Source organism: Scyliorhinus torazame, chromosome 22, assembly GCF_047496885.1.
Source record: "Scyliorhinus torazame isolate Kashiwa2021f chromosome 22, sScyTor2.1, whole genome shotgun sequence".
NCBI classification, from domain to species: Eukaryota; Metazoa; Chordata; class Chondrichthyes; order Carcharhiniformes; family Scyliorhinidae; genus Scyliorhinus; species Scyliorhinus torazame.
In genome coordinates, this window is record NC_092728.1 from 51,039,987 (window position 1) to 51,054,522 (window position 14,536).

Consider the following 14,536-nt stretch of genomic DNA (forward strand, 5'->3'; position numbering starts at 1 on the left):
CGCAGGGATCAGTTCTGGGTCCTCTGCTGTTTGTGATTTTCATTAATGACTTGGATGAGGGAGTTGAAGGGTGGGTCAGTAAATTTGCAGATGATACGAAGATTGGTGGAGTTGTGGATAGTGAGGAGGGCTGTTGTCGGCTGCAAAGAGACATAGATAGGATGCAGAGCTGGGCTGAGAAGTGGCAGATGGAGTTTAACCCTGAAAAGTGTGAGGTTGTCCATTTTGGAAGGACAAATATGAATGCGGAATACAGGGTTAACGGTAGAGTTCTTGGCAATGTGGAGGAGCAGAGAGATCTTGGGGTCTATGTTCATACATCTTTGAAAGTTGCCACTCAAGTGGATAGAGCTGTGAAGAAGGCCTATGGTGTGCTCGCGTTCATTAACAGAGGGATTGAATTTAAGAGCCGTGAGGTGATGATGCAGCTGTACAAAACTTTGGTAAGGCCACATTTGGAGTACTGTGTACAGTTCTGGTCGCCTCATTTTAGGAAGGATGTGGAAGCTCTGGAAAAGGTGCAAAGAAGATTTACCAGGATGTTGCCTGGAATGGAGAGTAGGTCTTATGAGGAAAGGTTGAGGGTGCTAGGCCTTTTCTCATTAGAGCGGAGAAGGATGAGGGGCGACTTGATAGAGGTTTATAAGATGATCAGGGGAAAGATAGAGTAGACAGTCAGAGACTTTTTCCCCGGGTGGAACACACCATTACAAGGGGACATAAATTTAAGGTGAAAGGTGGAAGATATAGGAGGGATATCAGAGGTAGGTTCTTTACCCAGAGAGTAGTGGGGGCATGGAATGCACTGCCTGTGGAAGTAGTTGAGTCGGAAACATTAGGGACCTTCAAGCAGCTATTGGATAGGTACATGGATTACGGTAAAATGATATAGTGTAGATTTATTTGTTCTTAAGGGCAGCACGGTAGCATTGTGGATAGCACAATTGCTTCACAGCTCCATGGTCCCAGGTTCGATTCCGGCTTGGGTCATTGTCTGTGCGGAGTCTGCACGTCCTCCCCGTGTCTGCGTGGGTTTCCTCCGGGTGCTCCGGTTTCCTCCCACAGTCCAAAGATGTGCGGGTTAGGTGAATTGGCCAATGATAAATTGCCCTTAATGTCCAAATTGCCCTTGGTGTTGGGTGGAGGTGTTGAGTTTGGGTAGGGTGCTCTTTCCAAGAGCCGGTGCAGACTCAAAGGGCCGAATGGCCTCCTTCTGCACTGTAAATTCAATGATAATCTATGATTAATCTAGGACAAAGGTTCGGCACAACATCGTGGGCCGAAGGGCCTGTTCTGTGCTGTATTTTCTATGTTCTATGTTCTATGTACCCTCCCCCCCCCCCCCACTGTTTGTCCACCTTGTTTGTGTGGGACAGTTAAAAGGGGTAGTAGGTTAGCTTGTTGTTATCCAGTTGTGTTCACTGCATATTTCATCATCGTTCTTGTTATAAATAAACAATAATTGTGTTTCTACTTACAAACCTGGTGTCTGTAATTATTGGGCAGCCAAAGGCTTCAGGAACTTTTATAAAAGTTGTTGGTTTACCTGGGGGTCCAGGTGGCTAGGAGCGGGGGGGCCCCGACATAAGCTTAACTTAACGAGGCTGGCGGAGCAGATGGAGGAGGAGTTTAAGAGGTGGGGGGTGCTGCCACTCTCCCTGGCGGGTAGGGTGCAGTCAGTTAAAATGACGGTGCTCACAAGGTTTTTGTTCCTGTTCCAATGCCTCCCATCCTGATCCCTAAGGCCTTCTTCAGGCGGGTTAACAGGAGCGTTATGGGGTTTGTGTGGGCGCAGAAGACCCCGAGGGTGAGAAGGGTGTTCCTGGAGCGGTGCAGGGATAGGGGGGGGATTGGCGCTGCCTAACCTCTGTGGGTATTATTGGGCCATCTGGTGCATAAGTGGGTGATGGAGGGGGATGAGGCGGCATGGAAGAGGCTGGAGATGGCGTCCTGTGTGGGCACGAGCCTGGAGGCGCTGGTGACGGTGCCGCTGCCGCTTCCTCCAACGAGGTATACCACAAGCCCGGTGGTGGCGGCTACCCTCAAAATCTGGGGGCAATGGAGACATCACAGGGGGGAGGTGGGAGCCTCGGTGTGGTCCCCGATTCGGGGGAACCACCAGTTTGTCCCGGGGAGGATGGACGGAGGGTTCCTGAGCTGGCACAGGGTAGGTATTAGAAGGATGGGGGACCTGTTTGTGGATGGGAAGTTCGCGAGCCTGGGTGAGCTGGAGGAGCGGTTTGGGCTCCCCCCGGGGAACACCTTCAGATATATACAGGTAAGGGCGTTTGTTCGGCGGCAGGTGGTGGAGTTCCCACTGTTGCCGCCACGCAGGGTCCAGGACAGGGTGCTGTCGGGGGTGTGGGTTGGAGAGGGGACGTATCAGGTGATGCAGGAGGAGGAGGAGGCCTCGGTGGAGGAGCTAAACGGTAAGTGGGAGGAGGAGTTGGGTGAGGAGATTGATGAGGGGATGTTGGTGGATGCCCTGGGGAGAGTGAACTCTTCCTCCTCTTGCGCGAGGCTCAGCCTCATACAATTTAAGGTGCTGCATAGGGCTCACATGACTGGGGCAAGGATGAGCCGGTTCTTTGGGTGCGAGGACAGGTGCGTTAGGTGCTCAGGGAGCCCAGCAAACCACACCCACATGTTCTGGGCGTGCCCAGTGCTGGAGGACTTTTGGAAGGGTGTAGCGAGGATGGTGTCGAGGGTGGTAGGTTCCAGGGTCAAGACGGGCTGGGGGCTCGCAATATTTGGGGTGGCAGAGGAGCCGGGAGTGCAGGAGGCGAAAGAGGCCGGTATTCTGGCCTTTACGTCCCTGGTAGCCTGGCAAAGGATTCTTCTTCAGTGGAAGGACGCGAGGCCCCCCAAGCGTGGAATCCTGGATCAACGATATGGCGGGGTTTATTAAATTGGAGAGGGTGAAATTTGCCTTAAGGGGATCGGTACAAGGGTTCTTCAGGCGGTGGCAACCGTTCCTAGACTTCCTGGCAGAACGTTAGAAGATGGTCAGTAGCGGCAGCAGCAACCGGGGGGGGGGGGGGGGATCGTTTCTCTTGAGGGGGCGTGTATATTTGCCTCTGTGTTGATGAAGGCTGTTAATTTATTATTTATGTATATGGGGGGGGGGGGGGGTTGTTCTTTTCTTTCCATATTTTGTTGTTGATATTTTGTGAAAATTTGAATTAAAAAATGTTTTTCTTGAAAAATAAAAAAAATTACAATTGTTGGTTAATTCACTCATGCTGTCACTCTGGGGCACATGGGGCTGGAATTGACCACACATTTGCCCAGGATGGCATAACACAATTTGAGGGCTCGTGTCCAGGATTTTTGGAACAGTAGATTTGGGTTACAGTGTAAATTAAAAGAGACACCGGTTTGTCGGGATAACAGGGCGGCTCTGGAAGCTTCTAAGAGTTTTCTTAAGGCGGACGACTTATCTCTGGTTTAGTTAAAAGAGCTTCGCAAAGACGAGCTAATCAAATTGGTGGGTGCATTAGAGATAGAGATACCGGTTAAAACTAAGAAGGTGGAGATAATTGGAAGGGATGCTCGGAACACATAAGAGTTCACAGCTCCAGGGTCCCAGGTTTGATTCCCGGCTTGGGTCACTGTCTGTGCGGAGTCTGCACGTTCTCCCCGTGTCTGCGTGGGTTTCCTCCGGGTGCTCCGGCTTCCTCCCACAAGGTCCGAAAGACGTGCTTGTTCGGTGAATTGGACATTCTAAATTATCCCTCTGTGTACCCGAACAGGCGCTGGAATGTAGTGACTAGGGGCTTTTCACAGTAACTTCATTGCAGTGTTAATGTAAGCCTACTTGTGACAATAAATATTATTATTATAATAAGTAGTCTAGCATAGGGCAACACAGTGACACAGTGGTTTTAGCATTGCTGCCTCATGGCGCTGAGGTCCCAGGTTCGATCCCCGATCTGGGTGACTGGCCGTGTGGAGTTTGAACATTCTCCCCGTGTTTGAGTGGGTTTCGCCCCCACAACCCAAAGATGTGCAGGCTAGGTGGATTGGCCACGCTAAATTGCCCCTTAATTGGAAAAAATAAATTGAATACTCTAAATTTATAAAATAAAATAAGTAGTGTTGCATCAAGGACATTTTCTGGTGGGGGAATTGAACTGGAGGGAATGCAGTTGCAGTTCAAGCATGAAAGGGAGATGCAGTTATAGGTGGCCCGCTGGCACAGTGGTTAGCACTGCTGCCTCACAGCGCCAAGGATCCGGGTTCGATCCCGGCCCTGGATCACTGTCCGTGTGGAGTTTGCACATTCGCTCTGTGTCTGCGTGGGTCTCATCCCCACAACCCAAAATGATGTGTAGGGTAGGTGAATTGGCCACGCTAAATTACCCCTTAATTGGAAAAAAAAGTATTGGGTACTCTAAATTTATTTTTAAGAAAAGGTATATTGGCCGTGGCTTTTTTAAAATTGCCCCTTAGTGTCCAAGGATGTACAGGTTAGTGCGGATTACGGGGACAGGGTGGAGGAGTGGGACGAGGGTCGGGTGCTCTTTCAGTGGGTCGATGCAGACTCGATGGACCGAATGGCCTTCTACGTGGTAGAAATTCTATGATAAACTTGTGCTTTGGGGAAAGGAGGAGATGAAGTCAGAGTGTGGTGGTGATGTGTTACAGATCCCTTGGGGAGACCAAGTTGCTGTGGCAACATGCACTTCTGCACACACTTTGTAGCCTGAAGGTTTGGATTGTGATGGTAGAGGCTCCAACCTTGCACCACAGTGTTTCAACTGATGCAACGTAGTGCAGTGATGGCAAAGCACATAAAGATTGAGAATTTTCAGAGGCAAGGTTTCATTGAAAATTGGAGATACTTCAAATCTGCAGGCATTGCTGCAGTGTAAAAGTCACTTTCTGTTCTCAAAACCCTGGCCTTACATGCTGCCATTTTAACAGCAACGTCAAATCAGCTGACTGTTGACTTTAACCTGAAGGTAAATGAGTCCCGGTGTACAACAGGGGCTCCGCACAAATATCATCTGATTTACACATTGCCGGAGTTAAAATCACCTCCAGCCATATTGCAATACCACAGGGGAACCACTGGAGGTCAGGCGTGGGCCACAAGCATCGGCCATCATAAACACTGCGGTCTGCACGGAAACACGAGGAGCTGGGTTGGCATTTGAAAAGCCGACGACAAGAAAAGGTCAGGTGACTCAGCAAAGCTCAAGTATCGATTCAATGACTCAGCTGTGACGGCACCTCACTGCATTTTGAGACACCTGAATTTTATTTTCTGCCCCGGTGACTTTGGCATCCTATTTCCAACATGTTTCACTCTTTGTAGATGCAAGAAACTGCAGGTGAACACCCTGCGCCCCATCTCTCCCCCCCCCCCCCATTAGCCTGCTCGCCCATAATTGGCCTCTTCGGGGCAGCACGGTGGCACAGTGGTTAGCACTGCTGCCTCACGGCGCCGAGGTCTCAGGTTCGATCCCGGCTCTGGGTCACTGTCCATGTGGAGTTTGCACATTCTCCCCGTGTTTGTGTGGGTATCGACCCCACAACCCAAAGATGTGCAGGGTAGGTGGATTGGTCATGTTAAATTGCCCCTTAATTGGAAAAAATGAATTGGGTACTTTAAATTTAAAGAAAATAATTGGCCCCTTCCAGCCATGATGCTTCTGATCATAGACACATATTGCAAAGACATAGACCAATCGGCCCATTGCATACGTGCCGGCTCTTTGAAGAGCTATCCACGTAGTTCCAACCCCCCCTGCTCTTTCCCCGTTGCCCGTCAGTCTTCCTGCTTTTCAAGTATTTGTCCAAATCCATTTTGAAAGTAGTTTAGAGAATGCCAACTGTGACTCGGTCAGTGGCGCGCTAGCCTCTGACACTTGGACAGGAAATGTCAGCTGGCATTTAAGGGGCGCTGCACTGTTGGCGGAGCCATCTGTCAGATGCACCATTTAGTAATTTGAGGAAGCCAGCGGTCGGGGATTTATTGAGCTATGTACCTCTGTCCACGGCAATAACTCTTCTGATCCAGTCCTTGTCAGGACAACCAACAATTCCGGACCCTGCATGGGCCGGCTTTTGTGTGTAGATCTTTAACGAGCTCCAGCTGGGTGGCCTCCATCCCCTACCTGGGAAGCTCATACTCCACGAGTCCCATGGGGTGATCGACGCTGGTTTCCCCGTAGTCCTCATGAGGGTGTTATGTTAAACTGAGATGTGGTGGCTTGAGGCAATACTGCGGAGGCTTGGCAGCATGCTGGCGCAGTGGGTTAACCCTGCAACCTCACGGCGCCAAGGTCCCAGGTTCTATCCCGGCTCTGGGCCACTGTCTGTGTGGTCCTCCCGAGGTTCTTATTTGTATTTCAATGTCTCCCTATACTAATCACCAAGACCTTTTTTAATAAAATAGACAGGAGCATCGCGAGCTTCGTGTGGGCAGGGAAAGTTCCGAGAGTAAGGAGGGGGTTTCTTCAGCGTAGTAGGGACAGAGGAGGACTGGCACTACCGAACTTGGGTGATTACTATTGGGCCGCCAATGTGGCAATGATACGTAGATGGATGATGGAGGGTGAGGGAGCGGCGTGGAAAAGACTGGAGAGAAAGTCCTGTAAAGGGACGAGTTTAGAGGCGCTGGTGACGGCGCCGCTACCGTTCTCACCTAAAAGGTTTACCACAAACCCGGTGGTGGCGGCACACTGAATATCTGGGGACAGTGGAGGCGACAGAGAGTGGTGCGGGGAGCCCTGGTGGGGTCCCCTATCAGGAACAACCATAGGTTCGCCCCAGGAAGAATGGATGGAGGATTTCAGAGCTGGTACCAGTTGGGAATTAGGAAGGTGGGAGATTTATTTATAGATGGGACTTTTGCGAGCATGGGAGCATTGGAGGAAAAGTATAAGTTGCCCCGGGGAAATTTCTTGCGATATATGCAGGTGAGGGCGTTTACCAGACAACAGGTGAGGGAATGTCCGTTGCTCCCGACACAGGGGATACAGGACAGGGTGCTTTCAGGGGTGTGGGTCGGAGAGGGCAAGGTGTCAGAGATTTATAGAGAGATGAGGGAAGAGGGGGAGGAGTCGGTGGGCGAACTAAAAGGAAAGTGGGAAGAAGAATTAGGGGAGGAGCTAGAGGAGGGTATGTGGGCTGATGCCCTAAGCAGGGTAAATTCCTCTTCCTCATGCGCCAGGCTTAGCCTGATTCAATTTAAGGTGCTACATAGAGCACACATAACGGGGGCAAGATTGAGCAGGTTCTTTGGAGTGGAGGACAAATGTGGGAGGTGTGGCGGGAGCCCGGCAAACCACGCACATATGTTTTGGGCGTGCCCGGCACTGGAAGGGTATTGGAAGGGAGTGACGGGAGTGATTTCGCAGGTGGTGAAGGCCCGGGTCAAACCAGGCTGGGGGTTAGCTCTATTTGGAGTTGCGGAAGAGCCGGGAGTACAGGAGGCGAAAGAGGCCGATGGCGTGGCCTTTGCGTCCCTAGTAGCCCGGCGCAGGATCCTACTCATGTGGAAGGAGGCGAAACCCCCCGGACTGGAGGCCTGGGTAAATGATATGGCGGGGTTCATTAAACTGGAGCAGATAAAGTTTGCCCTGAGAGGATCGGCTCAAGGGTTCACCAGGCGGTGGCAGCCATTTCTCGACTACCTAGGGGAACGTTAGAGGGAAGACAGATGACCAGCAGCAGCAACCCAGGGGGAGGGGGGAGGGTTTAGTTTAGTTTAGGTCAATAGACAATGGGGTTTTGTTACCTGTGTATTGTTAAAAATTTCTGTTTTGTTATTGTTTCATTTGCTTTGTAAGAGGGAAAAATTGTTGTTTGGAAAACATTTTTAATAAAATATATATTTTTTTAAAAACAGTGCGGTAGATAACGGGGAGCCAATGGATGTGGTATATCTGGATTTCCGGAAAGCCTTTGACAAGGTGCCACACAAAAGGTTGCTGCATAAGATAAAGATGCATGGCATTAAGGGGAAAGTAGTAGCATGGATAGAGGATTGGTTAATTAATAGAAAGCAAAGAGTGGGGATTAATGGGTGTTTCTCTGGTTGGCAAACAGTAGCTAGTGGTGTCCCTCAGGGATCAGTGTTGGGCCCACAACTGTTCATAATTTACATAGATGATTTGGAGTTGGGGACAAGTTTATGTGTCCAAGTTTGCAGACGACACTAAGATAAGTGGTAAAGCAAAAAGTGCAGAGGATACTGGAAGCCTGCAGAGGGATTTGGATAGGCTAAGTGAATGGGCTAGGGCTGGCAGATGGAATACAATGTTGACAAATGTGAGGTTATCCATTTTGGTAGGAATAACAGCAAAAGGGATTATTATTTAAATGATAAAATATTAAAACATGCTGCTGTGCAGAGAGACCTGGGTGTGCTAGTGCATGAGTCGCAAAAAGTTGGTTTACAGGTGCAACAGGTGATTAAGAAGGCAAATGGAATTTTGTCCTTCATTGCTAGAGGGATGGAGTTTAAGACTAGGGAGGTTCTGCTGCAATTGTATAAGGTGTTAGTGAGGCCATACCTGGAGTATTGTGTTCAGTTTTGGTCTCCTTACTTGAGAAAGGACGTACTGGCACTGGAGGGTGTGCAGAGGAGATTCACTAGGTTAATCCCAGAGCTGAAGGTGTTGGATTATGAGGAGAGGTTGAGTAGACTGGGACTGTACTCGTTGCAATTTAGAAGGATGACGGGGGATCTTATAGAAACATATAAGATTATGAAGGGAATAGATAGGATAGATGCGGGCAGGTTGTTTCCACTGGCGGGTGAAAGCAGAACTAGGGGGCATAGCCTCAAAATAAGGGGAAGTAGATTTAGGACTGAGTTTAGGAGGAACTTCTTCACCCAAAGGGTTGTGAATCTATGGAATTCCTTGCCCAGTGAAGCAGTAGAGGCTCCTTCATTAAATGTTTTTAAGATAAAGATAGATAGTTTTTTGAAGAATAAAGGGATTAAGGGTTATGGTGTTCGGGCCGGAAAGTGGAGCTGAGTCCACAAAAGATCAGCCATGATCTCATTGAATGGTGGAGCAGGCTCGAGGGGCCAGATGGCCTACTCCTGCTCCTAGTTCTTATGTTCTTATCTTATGTTCTTATGTACACTTCTGGAAAGTTAGAGAAATAGTCGGTCACTAACAGGTATTCTTTTCCTGCCAGATAAAACAGATCCATTCTTTCTGCTATGGTACATTATTATGTCGCCCATTTGCATTGGTTCTTTTTGTTGTTTTGCACTGAAATTTCTGACAAGTTGCCCAATTTTCTATCATGTTCTGAATGTCTTATTGATTCCTGGCCAGGAAAACTTTTCTCTAGCTCTTTGTTTGCATTTTTCTATGCCTAAGTGCCCTCATGAATTTTCTGTAGAATCATGGGTCTTAGAGATTGTGGTATGACAATCCTGTTTTGCCTGAGCAAAAAAACCATTGGCTGCACTTAGCTCTGCTCAAATGTTATAATATTTGGAACAGGATCCTTTTGACCATCCCTCACTGAGATATTTTATGATCCTCTGTAACATTTCATCTTTGTTAGTTTCTTCTCTACTCAATTTTAATTTCACATCTGGAAGACTTTTAGCCACAAGATTCACGTGTACTTGCGCATCCTCATCCATGTGTTGTTCTTCCATCATATCCGTAACTCGAGAGAGTACATCGGCTACTACAATATGTTTTCCTAGAGTATATATGAGATTGAAGTCGTATCTCTGTAACTTCATCATCATACTCTGTATTCTTGGTGACATCTCATTTAGATAATTCTTTATTAACGCTACAACTGGTCTGTGATCTGTTTCAACTAAGTATGTTGGTAGGCCACATATGTAATCGTGGAATTTGTCAAAGCAGTTTATCAGACCTATTTGAGCATATCTATGCTCTGTGTCAGTCATTGACCTTGAAGCATCGGCAATTGGAAGCCAATTTTCATCATTGTCTTGCTGCAATAACACTGCTCCCAACCCATCTTTCGACGCATCTGTCAATATTTTTGTCTTTGTAGTGTCAAAAAATGTCAGCACTGGAGCTGTTGTCAATGCTTCCTGTAACATTCACCACTCATGCTCATGTCTGTCAGACCATTGGAAAATACTATCCTTTTTGATAATTTGCTGCAAGCATGTCGTTTTTGCTGATAAATTAGGAATAAACATTCCTACAAAATTTATCATACCTAGCATCCTGAAGACTCCTGTTTTGTCTGTTGGACGTGGCATGTTTAATGTCACCTTTATCTTCTCCTGATTTGGTTGTATACCTCGAGCAGACAGTTTGTCTCTCAAGAATGTAATTTCTTCAACACCAAACTGGAATTTGGCTTTATTTAATCTGAGACCATGCTTTTTGATGCTTCTCAACACATTAATAAGCCTTTCATCGTACTATTCCTTTGTTGAACCCCAAACGATGGTATCGCCTACAAAAATTCTGACGCCTGGAATTTCTTCTATGACATGTTCCATTGCTTTATGGAACATTTCAGATGCTGAAATATTACCAAATGGCATTCTGAGAAACCAGTATCTCCCGAATGGAGTGTTGGTGGTGCACAGCTTTGTGCTCTCCACATCCCACTTGCCAAAAACCCTGCGATGCATGAAGCTCCTGACATCTCACACGTAACCTCTTCTCTTTTCGGAATGTATAATGTTCTCGCTTTATATTTAAATTGTGACCTTTGGGATCCATGCAGATTCTCAGGTCATTATTTTGTTTCTTCCCGCAGACCATGGAGTTCATCCAATCTGTTGGTTCTTCAATTCGTTTCATCACCCCCAGATTTGTCATCCTATCCAGTTCATATTTTAGTCATTCCTTTAATGGAGCTGGTACTTGTCTTGGTGCGCGAATGGCTGGTTGCGCATTCTCTTGCAGTTGGATCCGATAAGTGAATGGCAAAACTCTGAATCCTTGAAATATTTCTACAAACACTTTAAGGATTGAATCCACTGATGTACTTTGCATGGTCACAGCACAGTCAGCACTGTTGACTCTTTTTACCAATTCGAGTGCTTCACAGGCTTCTACTCCCACAAGTGATTCACCCTCAGTCTCTGCAATGGAAAACTTCACTTTATGCATTTTATTCTTGACACAGACCTCTTGCTCGCATACTCCTAGAGTGTGAATTCTTTTGCCATTATAATCCTTCAAAAGTTTTATTGAAAACATGCGGTTTATTTTTCATTTCTTGGATATCCGATTAACTTATTAGATTGGCCTTCGCTCCCGTGTCAAATTTAACATAGAACATAGAAAAATACAGCACAGAACAGGCCCTTCGGCCTACGATGTTGTGCCGAACCTTTGTCCTAGATTAATCATAGATTATCATTTAATTTACAGTGCAGAAGGAGGCCATTCGGCCCATTGAGTCTGCACCGGCTCTTGGAAAGAGCAACCCTACCCATAGTAAACACCTCCACCCAACACTAAGGGCAATTTTGGACACTAAGGGCAATTTATCATGGCCAATCCACCGAACCTGCACATCTTTGGACTGTGGGAGGAAACCGGAGCACCCGGAGGAAACCTACGCAGACACGGGGAGGATGTGCAGACTCCACACAGACAGTGACCAAAGCCGGAATCGAACCTGGGACCCTGGAGCTGTGAAGCAATTGTGCTATCCACAATGCTACCGTGCTGCCCTTAAGAACAAATAAATCTACACTATATCATTTTACCGTAATCCATGTACCTATCCAATAGCTGCTTGAAGGTCCCTAATGTTTCCGACTCAACTACTTCCACAGGCAGTGCATTCCATTCCCCCACTACTCTCTGGGTAAAGAACCTACCTCTGACATCCCCCCTATATCTTCCACCATTCACCTTAAATTTATGTCCCCTTGTAATGGTTTGTTCCACCCGGGGAAAAAGTCTCTGACTGTCTACTCTATCTATTCCCCTGATCATCTTATAAACCTCTATCAAGTCGCCCCTCATCCTTCTCCGTTCTAATGAGAAAAGGCCTAGCACCCTCAACCTTTCCTCGTAAGACCTACTCTCCATTCCAGGCAACATCCTGGTAAAACTCCTTTGCACCTTTTCCAAAGCTTCCACATCCTTCCTAAAATGAGGCGACCAGAACTGTACACAGTACTCCAGATGTGGCCTTACCAAAGTTTTGTACAGCCGCATCATCACCTCTCGGCTCTTAAATTCAATCCCTCTGTTAGTGAACGCTAGCACAGCATAGGCCTTCTTTACAGCTCTATCCACTTGAGTGGCAACTTTCAAAGATGTATGAACATAGACCCCAAGATCTCTCTGCTCCTCCACATTGCCAAGAACTCTACCGTTAACCCTATATTCTGCATTCATATTTGTCCTTCCAAAATGGACAACCTCACACTTTTCAGGGTTAAACTCCATCTGCCACCTCTCAGCCCAGCTCTGCATCCTATCTATGTCTATTTGCAGCCGACAACAGCCCTCCTCACTATCCACAACTCCACCAATCTTCGTATCATCTGCAAATTTACTGACCCACCCTTCAACTCCCTCATCCAAGTCATTAATGAAAATCACAAACAGCAGAGGACCCAGAACTGATCCCTGCGGTACACCACTGGTAACTGGGATCCAGGCTGAATATTCGCCATCTACCACCACTCTCTGACTTCTATCGGTTAGCCAGTTCGCTATCCAACTGGCCAAATTTCCCACTATCCCATGCCTCCTTACTTTCTGCAGAAGTCTACCATGGGGAACCTTATCAAATGCCTTACTAAAATCCATGTACACTACATCCACTGCTTTACCTTCATCCACATGCTTGGTCACCTCCTCAAAGAATTCAATAAGGCAAGACCTACCCCTCACAAATCCGTGCTGACTATCCCTAATCAAGCAGTGTCTTTCCAGATGCTCAGAAATCCTATCCTTCAGTACCCTTTCCATGACTTTGCCTACCACTGAAGTAAGACTAACTGGCCTGTAATTCCCAGGGTTATCCCTATTCCCTTTTTTGAACAGGGGCATGACATTCGCCACTCTCCAATCCCCTGGTACCACCCCTGTTGACAGTGAGGACGAAAAGATCATTGCCAATGGCTCTGCAATTTCATCTCTTGCTTCCCATAGAATCCTTGGATATATTCTGTCAGGCCCGGGGGACTTGTCTATCCTCAAGTTTTTCAAAATGCCCAACACATCTTCCTTCCTAACAAGTATTTCCTCGAGCTTACCAGTCTGTTTCACACTGTCCTCTCCAACAATATGGCCCCTCTCATTTGTAAATACAGAAGAAAAGTACTCGTTCAAGACCTCTCCTATCTCTTCAGACTCCATACACAATCTGCCGCTCCTGTCCTTGATCGGACCTACCCTCGCCCTAGTCATTCTCATATTTCTCATATATGTGTAAAAGGCCTTGGGGTTTTCCTTGATCCTACCCGCCAAAGATTGTTCATGCCCTCTCTTAGCTCTCCTAATCCCTTTCCTCAGTTCCCTCCTGGCTATCTTGTATCCCTCCAATGCCCTGTCTGAACCTTGTTTCCTCAGCCTTACATAAGTCTCCTTTTTCGTCTTAACAAGACATTCAACCTCTCTTGTCAACCATGGTTCCCTCACTCGACCATCTCTTCCCTGCCTGACAGGGGCATACATATCAAGGACACGTAGTACCTGTTCCTTGAACAAGTTCCACATTTCACTTGTGTCCTTCCCTGACAGCCTATGTTCCCAACTTATGCACTTCAATTCTTGTCTGACAACATCGTATTTACCCTTCCCCCAATTGTAAACCTTGCCCTGTTGCACGCACCTATCCCTCTCCATTACTAACGTGAAAGTCACAGAATTGTGGTCACTATCTACAAAATGCTACCCCACTAACAAATCTATCACTTGCCCTGGTTCATTACCAAGTACTAAATCCAATATTGCCCCTCCTCTGATCGGACAATCTACATACTGTGTTAGAAAAGCTTCCTGGACACACTGCACAAACACCACCCCATCCAAACTATTTGATCGAAAGAGTTTCCGCTCAATGTTTGGGAAGTTAAAGTCACCCATGACTACTAGCCTGTGACTTCTGCACCTTTCCAAAATCTGTTTCCCAATCTGTTCCTCCACATCTCTGCTACTATTGGGGGGCCTATAGAAAACTCCTAACAAGGTGACTGCTCCTTTCCTATTTCTGACTTCAACCCATACTGCCTCAGTAGGCTGATACTCCTCGAACTGCCTTTCTGCAGCTGTTATACTATCTCTAATTAACAATGCCACCCCCCCCCCACCTCTTTTACCACCCTCCCTAATCTTATTGAAACATCTATAACCAGGGACCTCCAACAACCATTTCTGCCCCTCTTCTATCCAAGTTTCGGTGATGGCCACCACATCGTAGTCCCAAGTACCGATCCATGCCTTAAGTTCACCGACCTTATTCCTGATGCTTCTTGCGTTGAAGTATACACACTTCAACCCATCTCCGTGCCTGCAAGTACTCTCTTTTGTCAGTGTTCCCTTCCCCACTGCCTCATTACACGCTTTGGCGATGTTTTATTAATCATGAGAGG